The sequence below is a fragment of the Hyla sarda genome, chromosome 9 (assembly GCF_029499605.1).
Source record: "Hyla sarda isolate aHylSar1 chromosome 9, aHylSar1.hap1, whole genome shotgun sequence".
Lineage (NCBI taxonomy): Eukaryota > Metazoa > Chordata > Amphibia > Anura > Hylidae > Hyla > Hyla sarda.
In genome coordinates this window covers 139,979,964-139,995,166 of record NC_079197.1, presented here as the reverse complement: position 1 = coordinate 139,995,166, position 15,203 = coordinate 139,979,964, and positions in this window count along the sequence as shown.

Genomic DNA, 15,203 nt, shown 5'->3' with positions numbered 1-15,203 from the left:
CCACATTAGGTGCAGTATACATACAGTAGTCCCCCTCATTAGTTGCAGTATAAAGTAGTTCCTCACAATAGGTGCAGTATACAGTAGTCCCCCACATTAGGTACAGTATAAAGTAGTTCCCCACATTAGGTGCACTATACAGTAGTTACCCCACATTAGGTGCAGTATAAAGTAGTCCCCCACATTAGGTGCAGTATACAATAGTCCCCCACATTAGGTGCAGTATAAAGTAGTTACCCTCATTAGGTGCAGTATACAGTAGTCCCGCACATTAGATGCATTATACAGTAGTCCCCCACATTAGGTGCAGTATACATTAGTCCCACTCATTAGGTGCAGTATACAGTAGTCCCACACATTAGGTGCAGTATACAGTAGTCCCCCACATTAGGTGCAGTATAAAGTAGTTCCCCACATTAGGTGCAGTATACAGTAGTCCCACACATTAGGTGCAGTATACAGTAGTCCCCCACATTAGGAGCAGTATACAGTAGTCCCCCACATAAGTTGCAGTATACAGTAGTCCCCCACATTAGGTGCAGTATACATACAGTAGTCCCCCACATTAGTTGCAGTATAAAGTAGTTCCTCACAATAGGTGCAGTATACAGTAGTCCCCCACATTAGGTACAGTATAAAGTAGTTCCCCACATTAGGTGCACTATACAGTATTTACCCCACATTAGGTGCAGTATAAAGTAGTCCCCCACATTAGGTGCAGTATACAGTAGTCCCCCACATTAGGTGCAGTATAAAGTAGTTCCCCACATTAGGTGCAGTATACATTAGTCCCACTCATTAGGTGCAGTATACAGTAGTCCCCCACATTAGGTGCAGTATAAAGTAGTTCCCCACATTAGGTGCAGTATACAGTAGTCCCACACATTAGGTGCAGTATACAGTAGTCCCCCACATTAGGAGCAGTATACAGTAGCCCCCCACATAAGTTGCAGTATACAGTAGTCCCCCACATTAGGAGCAGTATACAGTAGCCCCCCACATAAGTTGCAGTATACAGTAGTCCCCCACATTAGGTGCAGTATACATACAGTAGTCCCCCACATTAGTTGCAGTATAAAGTAGTTCCTCACAATAGGTGCAGTATACAGTAGTCCCCCACATTAGGTACAGTATAAAGTAGTTCCCCACATTAGGTGCACTATACAGTAGTTACCCCACATTAGGTGCAGTATAAAGTAGTCCCCCACATTAGGTGCAGTATACAGTAGTCCCCCACATTAGGTGCAGTATAAAGTAGTTCCCCACATTAGGTGCAGTATACAGTAGTCCCCCACATTAGGTGCAGTATACAGTAGTCCCCCACATTAGGTGCAGTATACAGTAGTTCTCCACATTAGGTGCAGTATACAGTAGTCCCCCACATTAGGTGCAGTATAAAGTAGTTCCCCACATTAGGTGCAGTATACAGTAGTCCCCCACAATAGGTGCAGTATGCATACAGTAGTCCTCCACATTAGGTGCAGTATAAAGTAGTTCCCCACATTAGGTGTAGTATAAAGTAGTCCCCCACATTGGGTGCAGTATACATACAGTAGTTCCCCTCATTAGGTGCAGTATAAAGTAGTTCCCCACATTAGGTGCAGTATAAAGTAGTCTCACACATTAGGTGCAGTATACATACAGTAGTCCCCCACATTAGGTGCAGTATACAGTAGTCCCCCACATTAGGTGCAGTATACAGTAGTCCCGCACATTTGGTGCAGTATACAGTAGTCCCCCACATTAGGTGCAGTATACAGTAGTTCCTCCACATTAGGAGCAATATACAGTAGTCCCACACATTAGGTGCAGTATAAAGTAGTTCCCCTCATTAGGTACAGTATACAGTAGTCCCCCACATTAGGTGCAGTATAAAGTAGTTCCCCACATTAGGTGCAGTATACAGTAGTCCCCCACATTAGGTGCAGTATACAGTAGTCCCACACATTAGGTGCAGTATACAGTAGTACCCCACATTAGGTGCGGTATAAAGTAGTTCCCCACATTAGGTGCAGTATACAGTAGTCCCACACATCAGGTGCAGTATACAGTAGTCCCCCACATTAGGAGCAGTATACAGTAGTCCCCCACATAAGTTGCAGTATACAGTAGTCCCCCACATTAGGTGCAGTATACATACAGTAGTCCCCCACATTAGGTGCAGTATAAAGTAGTTCCCCACATTAGGTGCAGTATACAGTAGTCCCCCACATTAGGTGCAGTATACAGTAGTCCCCCACATTAGGTGCAGTATACAGTAGTTACCACACATTAGGTGCAGTATACAGTAGTCCCCCACATTAGGTGCAGTATACAGTAGTCCCCCACATTAGGTGCAGTATACAGTAGTCCCCCACATTAGGTGCAGTATACAGTAGTTCTCCACATTAGGTGCAGTATACAGTAGTCCCCCACATTAGGTGCAGTATACAGTAGTCCCCCACAATAGGTGCAGTATGCATACAGTAGTCCTCCACATTAGGTGCAGTATGCATACAGTAGTCCTCCACATTAGGTGCAGTATACAGTAGTCTCTCACATTAGGTGCAGTATAAAGTAGTTCCCCACATTAGGTGTAGTATAAAGTAGTCCCCCACATTGGGTGCAGTATACATACAGTAGTTCCCCTCATTAGGTGCAGTATAAAGTAGTTCCCCACATTAGGTGCAGTATAAAGTAGTCTCACACATTAGGTGCAGTATACATACAGTAGTCCCCCACATTAGGTGCAGTATACAGTAGTCCCCCACATTAGGTGCAGTATACAGTAGTCCCGCAAATTTGGTGCAGTATACAGTAGTCCCCCACATTAGGTGCAGTATACAGTAGTTCCTCCACATTAGGAGCAATATACAGTAGTCCCACACATTAGGTGCAGTATACAGTAGTCCCCCACATTAGGAGCAGTATACAGTAGTCCCCCACATTAGGTGCAGTATACAGTAGTCCCCCACATTAGGTGCAGTATACATACAGTAGTCCCCCACATTAGTTGCAGTATAAAGTAGTTACCACACATTAGGTGCAGTATACAGTAGTCCCCCACATTAGGTGCAGTATACAGTAGTCCCCCACATTAGGTGCAGTATACAGTAGTCCCCCACATTAGGAGCAGTATACAGTAGTCCCCCACATTAGGTGCAGTATACAGTAGTCCCCCACATTAGGTGCAGTATACATACAGTAGTCCCCCACATTAGGTGCAGTATACAGTAGTTACCACACATTAGGTGCAGTATACAGTAGTCCCCCACATTAGGTGCGGTATACAGTAGTCCCCCACATTAGGTGCAGTATACAGTAGTCCCCCACATTAGGTGCAGTATACAGTAGTTCTCCACATTAGGTGCAGTATACAGTAGTCCCCCACATTAGGTGCAGTATACAGTAGTCCCCCACAATAGGTGCAGTATGCATACAGTAGTCCCCCACATTAGGTGCAGTATACAGTAGTTCTCCACATTAGGTGCAGTATACAGTAGTCTCTCACATTAGGTGCAGTATAAAGTAGTTCCCCACATTAGGTGTAGTATAAAGTAGTCCCCCACATTGGGTGCAGTATACATACAGTAGTTCCCCTCATTAGGTGCAGTATAAAGTAGTTCCCCACATTAGGTGCAGTATAAAGTAGTTCCCCACATTATGTGCAGTATACAGTAGTCCCACACATTAGGTGCAGTATACAGTAGTCCCCCACATTAGGAGCAGTATACAGTAGTCCCCCACATAAGTTGCAGTATACAGTAGTCCCCCACATTAGGTGCAGTATACATACAGTAGTCCCCCACATTAGTTGCAGTATAAAGTAGTTCCTCACAATAGGTGCAGTATACAGTAGTCCCCCACATTAGGTACAGTATAAAGTAGTTCCCCACATTAGGTGCACTATACAGTAGTTACCCCACATTAGGTGCAGTATAAAGTAGTCCCCCACATTAGGTGCAGTATACAGTAGTCCCCCACATTAGGTGCAGTATAAAGTAGTTCCCCTCATTAGGTGCAGTATACAGTAGTCCCGCATATTAGGTGCATTATACAGTAGTCCCCCACATTAGGTGCAGTATACATTAGTCCCACTCATTAGGTGCAGTATACAGTAGTCCCCCACATTAGGTGCAGTATACAGTAGTCCCACACATTAGGTGCAGTATACAGTAGTTCCCCCACATTAGGAGCAATATACAGTAGTCCCACACATTAGGTGCAGCATACAGTAGTCCCCCACATTAGGAGCAGTATACTGTAGTCCCCCACATAAGTTGCAGTATACAGTAGTCCCCCACATTAGGTGCAGTATACATACAGTAGTCCCCCACATTAGTTGCAGTATAAAGTAGTTCCCCACATTAGGTGCAGTATACAGTAGTCCCCCACATTAGGTGCAGTATACAGTCGTCCCCCACATTAGGTGCAGTATACATACAGTAGTCCCCCACATTAGTTGCAGTATAAAGTAGTTCCCCACATTAGGTGCAGTATACAGTAGTCTCCCACATTAGGTGCAGTATAAAGTAATTCCCCACATTAGGTGCAGTATACAGTAGTTACCCCACATTAGGTGCAGTATAAAGTAGACCCCCACATTAGGTGCAGTATACAGTAGTCCCCCACATTAGGTGCAGTATAAAGTAGTTCCCCTCATTAGGTGCAGTATACAGTAGTTCCCCCACATCAGGAGCAATATACAGTAGTCCCACACATTAGGTGCAGTATACAGTAGTCCCCCACATTAGGAGCAGTATACAGTAGTCCCCCATATAAGTTGCAGTATACAGTAGTCCCCCACATTAGGTGCAGTATACATACAGTAGTCCCCCACATTAGGTGCAGTATACATACAGTAGTCCCACACATTAGGTGCAGTATACAGTAGTCCCCCACATTAGGTGCAGTATAAAGTAGTTACCCACATTAGGTGCAGTATACAGTAGTCCCACACATTAGGTGCAGTATACATACAGTAGTCCCCCACATTAGTTGCAGTATAAAGTAGTTCCTCACAATAGGTGCAGTATACAGTAGTCCCCCACATTAGGTACAGTATAAAGTAGTTCCCCACATTAGGTGCACTATACAGTAGTTACCCCACATTAGGTGCAGTATAAAGTAGTCCCCCACATTAGGTGCAGTATACAGTAGTCCCCCACATTAGGTGCAGTATAAAGTAGTTCCCCTCATTAGGTGCAGTATACAGTAGTCCCGCATATTAGGTGCATTATACAGTAGTCCCCCACATTAGGTGCAGTATACATTAGTCCCACTCATTAGGTGCAGTATACAGTAGTCCCCCACATTAGGTGCAGTATACAGTAGTCCCACACATTAGGTGCAGTATACAGTAGTTCCCCCACATTAGGAGCAATATACAGTAGTCCCACACATTAGGTGCAGCATACAGTAGTCCCCCACATTAGGAGCAGTATACTGTAGTCCCCCACATAAGTTGCAGTATACAGTAGTCCCCCACATTAGGTGCAGTATACATACAGTAGTCCCCCACATTAGTTGCAGTATAAAGTAGTTCCCCACATTAGGTGCAGTATACAGTAGTCCCCCACATTAGGTGCAGTATACAGTCGTCCCCCACATTAGGTGCAGTATACATACAGTAGTCCCCCACATTAGTTGCAGTATAAAGTAGTTCCCCACATTAGGTGCAGTATACAGTAGTCTCCCACATTAGGTGCAGTATAAAGTAATTCCCCACATTAGGTGCAGTATACAGTAGTCCCCCACATTAGGTGCAGTATACAGTAGTCCCCCACATTAGGTGCAGTATACAGTAGTCCCCCACATTAGGTGCAGTATAAAGTAGACCCCCACATTAGGTGCAGTATACAGTAGTCCCCCACATTAGGTGCAGTATACAGTAGTTCCCCTCATTAGGTGCAGTATACAGTAGTTCCCCCGCATTAGGAGCAATATACAGTAGTCCCACACATTAGGTGCAGTATACAGTAGTCCCCCACATTAGGAGCAGTATACAGTAGTCCCCCACATAAGTTGCAGTATACATAAGTCCCCCACATTAGGTGCAGTATACATACAGTAGTCCCCCACATTAGGTGCAGTATACATACAGTAGTCCCACACATTAGGTGCAGTATACAGTAGTCCCCCACATTAGGTGCAGTATAAAGTAGTTCCCCACATTATGTGCAGTATACAGTAGTCCCACACATTAGGTGCAGTATACAGTAGTCCCCCACATTAGGAGCAGTATACAGTAGTCCCCCACATAAGTTGCAGTATACAGTAGTCCCCCACATTAGGTGCAGTATACATACAGTAGTCCCCCACATTAGTTGCAGTATAAAGTAGTTCCTCACAATAGGTGCAGTATACAGTAGTCCCCCACATTAGGTACAGTATAAAGTAGTTCCCCACATTAGGTGCACTATACAGTATTTACCCCACATTAGGTGCAGTATAAAGTAGTCCCCCACATTAGGTGCAGTATACAGTAGTCCCCCACATTAGGTGCAGTATAAAGTAGTTCCCCACATTAGGTGCAGTATACATTAGTCCCACTCATTAGGTGCAGTATACAGTAGTCCCCCACATTAGGTGCAGTATTAAGTAGTTCCCCACATTAGGTGCAGTATACAGTAGTCCCACACATTAGGTGCAGTATACAGTAGTCCCCCACATTAGGAGCAGTATACAGTAGCCCCCCACATAAGTTGCAGTATACAGTAGTCCCCCACATTAGGAGCAGTATACAGTAGCCCCCCACATAAGTTGCAGTATACCGTAGTCCCCCACATTAGGTGCAGTATACATACAGTAGTCCCCCACATTAGTTGCAGTATAAAGTAGTTCCTCACAATAGGTGCAGTATACAGTAGTCCCCCACATTAGCTGCAGTATAAGGTAATTCCCCACATTAGGTGCAGTATAAAGTAGTCCCCCACATTAGGTGCAGTATACAGTAGTCCCCCACATTATTTGCAGTATAAAGTTGTCCCCCACATTAGGTGCAGTATAAGGTAGTTCCCCACATTAGGTGCAGTATATAGTAGTTCCTCACATTAGGTGCAGTATACAGTAGTTCCCCACATTAGGTGCAGTATACAGTAGTCCCCCACATTAGGTGCAGTATACAGTAGTCCCCCCACATTAGGTGCAGTATACAGTAGTCCCCCACATTAGGTGCAGTATACAGTAGTCCCCCACATTAGGTGCAGTATAAAGTAGTCCCCCACATTAGGTGCAGTATACAGTAGTCCCCCACATTATTTGCAGTATAAAGTTGCCCCCCACATTAGGTGCAGTATAAGGTAGTTCCCCACATTAGGTGCAGTATATAGTAGTTCCTCACATTAGGTGCAGTATACAGTAGTTCCCCACATTAGGTGCAGTATACAGTAGTCCCCCCACATTAGGTGCAGTATACAGTAGTCCCCCACATTAGGTGCAGTATACAGTAGTCCCCCCCCCCCCCACATTAGGTGCAGTATACAGTAGTCCCCCACATTAGGTGCAGTATACAGTAGTCCCCCACATTAGGTGCAGCATACAATAGTTCCCCTACTTTAGGTGCAGTACACAGTAGTCCCCCACATTAGGTGCAGTATACAGTAGTCCCCCCACATTAGGTGCAGTATACATTAGTCCCCCACATTAGGTGCAGTATACAGTAGTCCCCCCACATTAGGTGCAGTATACAGTAGTCCCCCACAATAGGTGCAGTATACAGTGGTCCCCCACATTAGGTGCAGTATAAAGTAGTTCCCCCACATTAGGTGCAGTATAAAGTAGTTCCCCATATTACGTGCAGTATACAGTAGTTCCCCACATTAGGTGCAGTATATAGTAGTTCCCCCACATTAGGTGCAGTATACAGTAGTCCCCCCACATTAGGTGCAGTATAAAGTAATCCCCCACATTAGGTGCAGTATACAGTAATAAAGTAATTTGCCCACATTAGGTGCAGTATAAAGTAGTCCCCCACATTAGGTGCAGTATACAGTAGTCCCCCACATTAGGTGCAGTATAAAGTAGTCCCCCACATTAGGTGCAGTATACAGTAGTCCCCCACATTAGGTGCAGTACACAGTAGTTCCCCCACATTAGGTGCAGTATAAAGTAATAAAGTAATTTGCCCACATTAGGTGCAGTATAAAGTAGTCCCCCACATTAGGTGCAGTATACAGTAGTCCCCCACATTAGGTGCAGTATAAAGTAGTCCCCCACATTAGGTGCAGTATACAGTAGTCCCCCACATTAGGTGCAATATAAGGTAGTTCCCCACATTAGGTACTGTATACAGTAGTTCCCCACTTTAACGGCAGTATACATTAGTTCCCCACATTAGGTGCAGTATACAGTAGTCCCCCACATTAGGTGCAGTATACAGTAGTCCCCCCACATTAGGTGCAGTATACAGTAGTCTCCCACATTAGGAGCAGTATACAGTGGTCCCCCACATTAGGTGCAGTATAAAGTAGTTCCCCCACATTAGGTGCAGTACACAGTAGTTCCCCCACATTAGGTGCAGTATAAAGTAGTTCCCCACCTTAGGTGCAGTATACAGTAGTCCCCCCCACATTAGGTGCAGTATACATTAGTTCCCCCACATTAGGTGCAGTATACAGTAGTACCCCACATTAGGTGCAGTATACAGTAGTTCCCCCATGTTAGGTGCAGTATAAAGTAGTTCCCCAAATTAAGTGGAGTATACAGTAGTTCCCCACATTAGGTGCAGTATACAGTGGTCCCCCACATTAGGTGCAGTATAAAGTAGTTTCCCACATTAGATGCAGTATACAGTAGTCCCCCAAATTAGGTGCAGTATACAGTAGTCCCCCATATTAGGTGCAGCATACAGTAGTTCCCCCACATTAGGTGCGGTATAAAGTAATAAAGTAATGTGCCCACATTAGGGGCAGTATACAGTAGTCCCTCACATTAGGTGCAGTATGAAGTAGTTCCCCACATTAGGTGCAGTATACAGTAGTCCCCCACATTAGCTGCAGTATAAGGTAATTCCCCACATTAGGTGCAGTATACAGTAGTCCCCCACATTATTTGCAGTATAAAGTTGTCCCCCACATTAGGTGCAGTATAAGGTAGTTCCCCACATTAGGTGCAGTATATAGTAGTTCCTCACATTAGGTGCAGTATACAGTAGTTCCCCACATTAGGTGCAGTATACAGTAGTCCCCCACATTAGGTGCAGTATACAGTAGTCCCCCCATATTAGGTGCAGTATACAGTAGTCCCCCACATTAGGTGCAGTATACAGTAGTCCCCCACATTAGGTGCAGTATAAAGTAGTCCCCCACATTAGGTGCAGTATACAGTAGTCCCCCACATTATTTGCAGTATAAAGTTGTCCCCCACATTAGGTGCAGTATAAGGTAGTTTCCCACATTAGGTGCAGTATATAGTAGTTCCTCACATTAGGTGCAGTATACAGTAGTTCCCCACATTAGGTGCAATATACAGTAGTCCCCCACATTAGGTGCAGTATACAGTAGTCCCCGCACATTAGGTGCAGTATACAGTAGTCCCCCACATTAGGTGCAGTATACAGTAGTCCCCCCCCCCACATTAGGTGCAGTATGCAGTAGTCCCCCACATTAGGTGCAGTATACAGTTGTCCCCCACATTAGGTGCAGCATACAGTAGTTCCCCTACTTTAGGTGCAGTACACAGTAGTCCCCCACATTAGGTGCAGTATACAGTAGTCCCCCCACATTAGGTGCAGTATACAGTAGTCTCCCACATTAGGTGCAGTATACGGTAGTCCCCCCACATTAGGTGCAGTATACAGTAGTCCCCCACAATAGGTGCAGTATACAGTGGTCCCCCACATTAGGTGCAGTATAAAGTAGTTCCCCCACATTAGGTGCAGTATAAAGTAGTTCCCCATATTAGGTGCAGTATACAGTAGTTCCCCACATTAGGTGCAGTATATAGTAGTTACCCCACATTAGGTGCAGTATACAGTAGTCCCCCAACATTAGGTCCAGTATACAGTAGCCCCCCCACATTAAGTGCAGTATAAAGTAGTCCCCCACATTAGGTGCAGTATACAGCAGAACCCCATATTAGGTGCAGTATACAGTAGTCCCCCACATTAGGTGCAGTACACAGTAGTTCCCCCACATTAGGTGCAGTATAAAGTAATAAAGTAATTTGCCCACATTAGGTGCAGTATAAAGTAGTCCCCCACATTAGGTGCAGTATACAGTAGTCCCCCACATTAGGTGCAGTATAAAGTAGTCCCCCACATTAGGTGCAGTATACAGTAGTCCCCCACATTAGGTGCAGTATAAGGTAGTTCCCCACATTAGGTACTGTATACAGTAGTTCCCCACTTTAGGTGCAGCATACATTAGTTCCCCACATTAGGTGGGTATACAGTAGTCCCCCACATTAGGTGCAGTATACAGTAGTCCCCCCACATTAGGTGCAGTATACAGTAGTCTCCCACATTAGTAGCAGTATACAGTGGTCCCCCACATTAGGTGCAGTATAAAGTAGTTCCCCACCTTAGGTGCAGTATACAGTAGTCCCCCCCACATTAGGTGCAGTATACATTAGTTCCCCCACATTAGGTGCAGTATACAGTAGTACCCCACATTAGGTGCAGTATACAGTAGTTCCCCCATGTTAGGTGCAGTATAAAGTAGTTCCCCACTTTAGGTGCAGTATACATTAGTTCCCCACATTAGGTGCAGTATACAGTAGTCCCCCACATTAGGTGCAGTATACAGTAGTCCCCCCACATTAGGTGCAGTATACAGTAGTCTCCCACATTAGGTGCAGTAAACAGTAGTTCCCCCACATTAGGTGCAGTATAAAGTAGTTCCCCACCTTAGGTGCAGTATACAGTAGTCCCCCCCACATTAGGTGCAGTATACATTAGTTCCCCCACTTTAGGTGTAGTATACAGTAGTACCCCACATTAGGTGCAGTATACAGTAGTTCCCCCATGTTAGGTGCAGTATAAAGTAGTTCCCCAAATTAAGTGGAGTATACAGTAGTTCCCCAAATTAGGTGCAGTATACAGTGGTCCCCCACATTAGGAGCAGTATACAGTAGTCCCCCACATTAGGTGCAGTATACAGTAGTCCCCCCACATTCGGTGCAGTATAAAGTAGTTCCCCACAGTAAGTGGAGTATACAGTAGTTCCCCACATTAGGTGCAGTATACAGTAGTTCCCCCACATTAGGTGCAGTATACAGTAGTCCCCCAAATTAGCTGCAGTATACAGTAGTCCCCCATATTAGGTGCAGCATACAGTAGTCCCTCACATTAGGTGCAGTATTAAGTAGTTCCCCACATTAGGTGCAGTATACAGTAGTCCCCCACATTAGCTGCAGTATAAGGTAATTCCCCACATTAGGTGCAGTATACAGTAGTTCCCCACATTAGGTGCAGTATACAGTAGTTCCCCAGATTAGGTGCAGTATACAGTAGTCCCCCACATTAGGTGCAGTATACAGTAGTCCCCCCACATTAGGTGCAGTATACAGTAGTCCCCCACATAAGGTGCAGTATACAGTAGTTCCCCCACATTAGGTGCAGTATAAAATAGTTCCCCACCTTTGGTGCAGTATACGGTACCCCCACATTAGGGGCAGTATACAGTAGTCCCCCACATTAGGTGCAGTATACAGTGGTCCCCCACATTAGGTGCAGTATAAAGTAGTTCCCCCACATTAGGTGCAGTACACAGTAGCCCCCCCCCCACATTAGGTGCAGTATACAGTAGTTCCCCTATATTAGGTGCAGTATACAGTAGTTCCCCCACATTAGATGCAGTATACAGTAGTCCCACACATTAGGTGCAGTATACAGTAGTCCCCCACATTAGGTGCAGTATAAAGTAGTTCCCCACATTAGGAGCAGTATACAGTAGTTACAACACATTAGGTGCAGTATACAGTAGTCCCCCACATTAGGTGCAGTATAAAAAGTTCCCCACATTAGGTGCAGTATAGAGTAGTCCCCCCACATTAAGTGCAGTATACAGTAGTCCCCCCACATTAGGTGCAGTATACAGTAGTCCCCCACATTAGGTGCCGTATAAAGTAGTTCCCCACATTAGGTGCCGTAAACAGTAGTTTCCCCACATTAGGTGCAGTATACGGTAGTACCCCACATTAGGTGTAGTATACAGTAGTCCCCCACTTTAGGTGCAGTATAAAGTAGTTCCCCACATTAGGTGCAGTATACAGTAGTCCCCCCAAATTAGGTGCAGTATACAGTAGTTCCCCCACATTAGGTGCAGTATAAAGTAGTCCCCCACATTAGGTGCAGTATACAGTAGTTCCCCACATTAGGTGCAGTATATAGTAGTCCCCCACATTAGGTGCAGTATAAATTAGTTCCCCACTTTAGTTGCAGTATACAGTAGTTCCCCACATTAGGTGCAGTATAAAATAGTTCCCCACATTAGGTGCAGTATACAGTAGTTCCCCACATTAGGTGCAGTATACAGTAGTCCCCAACATTAGATGCAGTATACAGTAGTTCCCCCACATTAGGTGCAGTATAAAGTAGTTCCCCACATTAAGTGCAGTAAACAGTAGTCCCCCACATTAGATGCAGTATACAGTAGTTCCCCCACATTAGGTGCAGTATACAGTAGTCCCCCACATTAGGTGCAGTATATTGTAGTTCCACACATTAGATGCAGTATACAGTAGTCCCCCCAACATTAGGCGCAGTATACAGTAGTCCCCCACATTAGGTGCAGTATACAGTAGTTCCCCACATTAGGTGCATTATACAGTAGTCCCTCACATTAGGTGCAGTATAAAATAGTCCCCCACATTAGGTGCTGTATAAAGTAGTTCCCCACATTAGGTGCAGCATACAGTAGTACCCCACATTAGGTGCAGCATACAGTAGTACCCCACATTAGGTGCAGTAGAAAGTAGTCCCCCACATTAGGTGCAGTATACAGTAGTCCCCCACATTAGATGCAGTATACATACAGTAGTCCCCCACATTAGGTGCAGTATACAGTAGTCCCCCACATTAGATGCAGTATACAGTACTCCCCCCACATTAGGTGCAGTATACAGTAGTCCCCCACATTAGGTGCAGTATATTGTAGTTCCACACATTAGATGCAGTATACAGTAGTCCCCCACATTAGGTGCAGTATACAGTAGTTCCCCCATGTTAGGTGCAGTGTACAGTAGTTCCCCACATTAGGTGCAGTATAAAGTAGTTCCCCACATTAGGTGCAGTATAAAGTAGTTCCCCACATTAGGTGCAGTATACAGTAGTCCCCCCACATTAGGTGCAGTATACAGTAGTCCCCCCACATTAGGTGCAGTATACAGTAGTTCCCCACATTAGGTGCAGTATACAGTAGTCCCCCCACATTAAGTGCAGTATAAAGTAGTCCCCCACATTAGGTGCAGTATACAGTAGTCCCGCACATTAGGTGCAGTATACAGTAGTTCCCCACATTAGGTGCAGTATACAGTAGTTCCCCACATTAGGTGCAGTATACAGTAGTCCCCCACATTAGATGCAGTATACATACAGTAGTCCCCCACATTATTTGCAGTATACAGTAGTCCCCCACATTAGATGCAGTATACAGTAGTTCCCCACATTAGGTGCAATATACAGTAGTTCCCCAGATTAGGAGCAGTATACAGTAGTCCCCCACATTAGGTGCAATATACAGTAGTTCCCCAGATTAGGAGCAGTATACAGTAGTCCCCCACATTAGGTGCAGTATACAGTAGACCCCCCACATTAGGTGCAGTATACAGTAGTTCCCCACATTAGGTGCAGTATACAGTAGTCCCCCACATTAGGTGCAGTATACAGTAGTCCCCCAACATTAGGTGCAGTATAAAGTAGTTCCCCACATTAGGTGCAGTATACAGTAGTTCCCCACATTATGTGCAGAATACAGTAGTTCCCCCACATTAGGTGCAGTATACAGTAGTCCCCCAAATTAGGTGCAGTATACAGTAGTCCCCCCACATTAAGTGCAGTATAAAGTAGTCCCCCACATTAGGTGCAGTATACAGTAGTCCCCCACATTAGGTGCAGTATACAGTAGTCCCCCACATTAGGTGAAGCATACAGTAGTTCCCCCACATTAGGTGCAGTAAACAGTAGTTCCCCCACATTAGGTGCAGTATAAAGTAGTTCCCCCACCTTAGGTGCAGTATACAATTCCCCCACATTAGGTGCAGTATACAGTAGTCCCCCCACATTAGGTGCAGTATACAGTAGTCCCCCCACATTAGGTGCAGTATACAGTAGTCCCCCCACATTAGGTGCATTATACAGTAGTTCCCCCACATTAGGTGCAGTATACAGTAGTCCCCCCACATTAGGTGCAGTATACAGTAGTCCCCCACATTAGGTGCAGTATACAGTAGTCCCCCCACATTAGGTGCAGTATACAGTAGTCCCCCCACATTAGATCCAGTATACAGTAGTCCCCCACATTAGGTGCAGTATAAAGTAGTCCCCCACATTAAGTGCAGTATACAGTAGTCCCCCACATTAGGTGCAGTATACAGTAGTCCCCCACATTAGGTGCAGCATACAGTAGTTCCCCAAATTAGGTGCAGTACACAGTAGTTCCCCCACATTAGGTGCAGTATAAAGTTGTTCCCCACCTTAGGTGCAGTATACAGTTCCCCCACATTAGGTGCAGTATACAGTAGTCCCCCCACATTAGGTGCAGTATACAGTAGTTCCCCCACATTAGGTGCAGTATACAGTAGTCCCCCCACATTAGGTGCAGTATACAGTAGTTCCCCCACATTAGGTGCAGTATACAGTAGTCCCCCCACATTAGGTGCAGTATACAGTAGTCCCCCCCACATTAGGTGCAGTATACAGTAGTCCCCCCCACAATAGGTGCAGCATACAGTAGTCCCCCACATTAGGTGCTGTATACAGTAGTCCCCCACATTAGGTGCAGCATACAGTAGTTCCCCCACTTTAGGTGCAGTACACAGTAGTCCCCCCACATTAGGTGCAGTATACAGTAGTCCTCCACATTAGGTGCAGTATACAGTAGTCCCCCACACATTAGGTGCAGTATACAGTAGTCCCCCTACATTAGGTGCAGTATACAGTAGTTCCCCCACATTAGGTGCAGTATACAGTAGTTCCCCCACATTAGGTGCAGTACACAGTAGTTCCCCCACATTAGGTGCAGTATAAAGTAGTTCCCCCACCTTAGGTGCAGTATACAATTCCC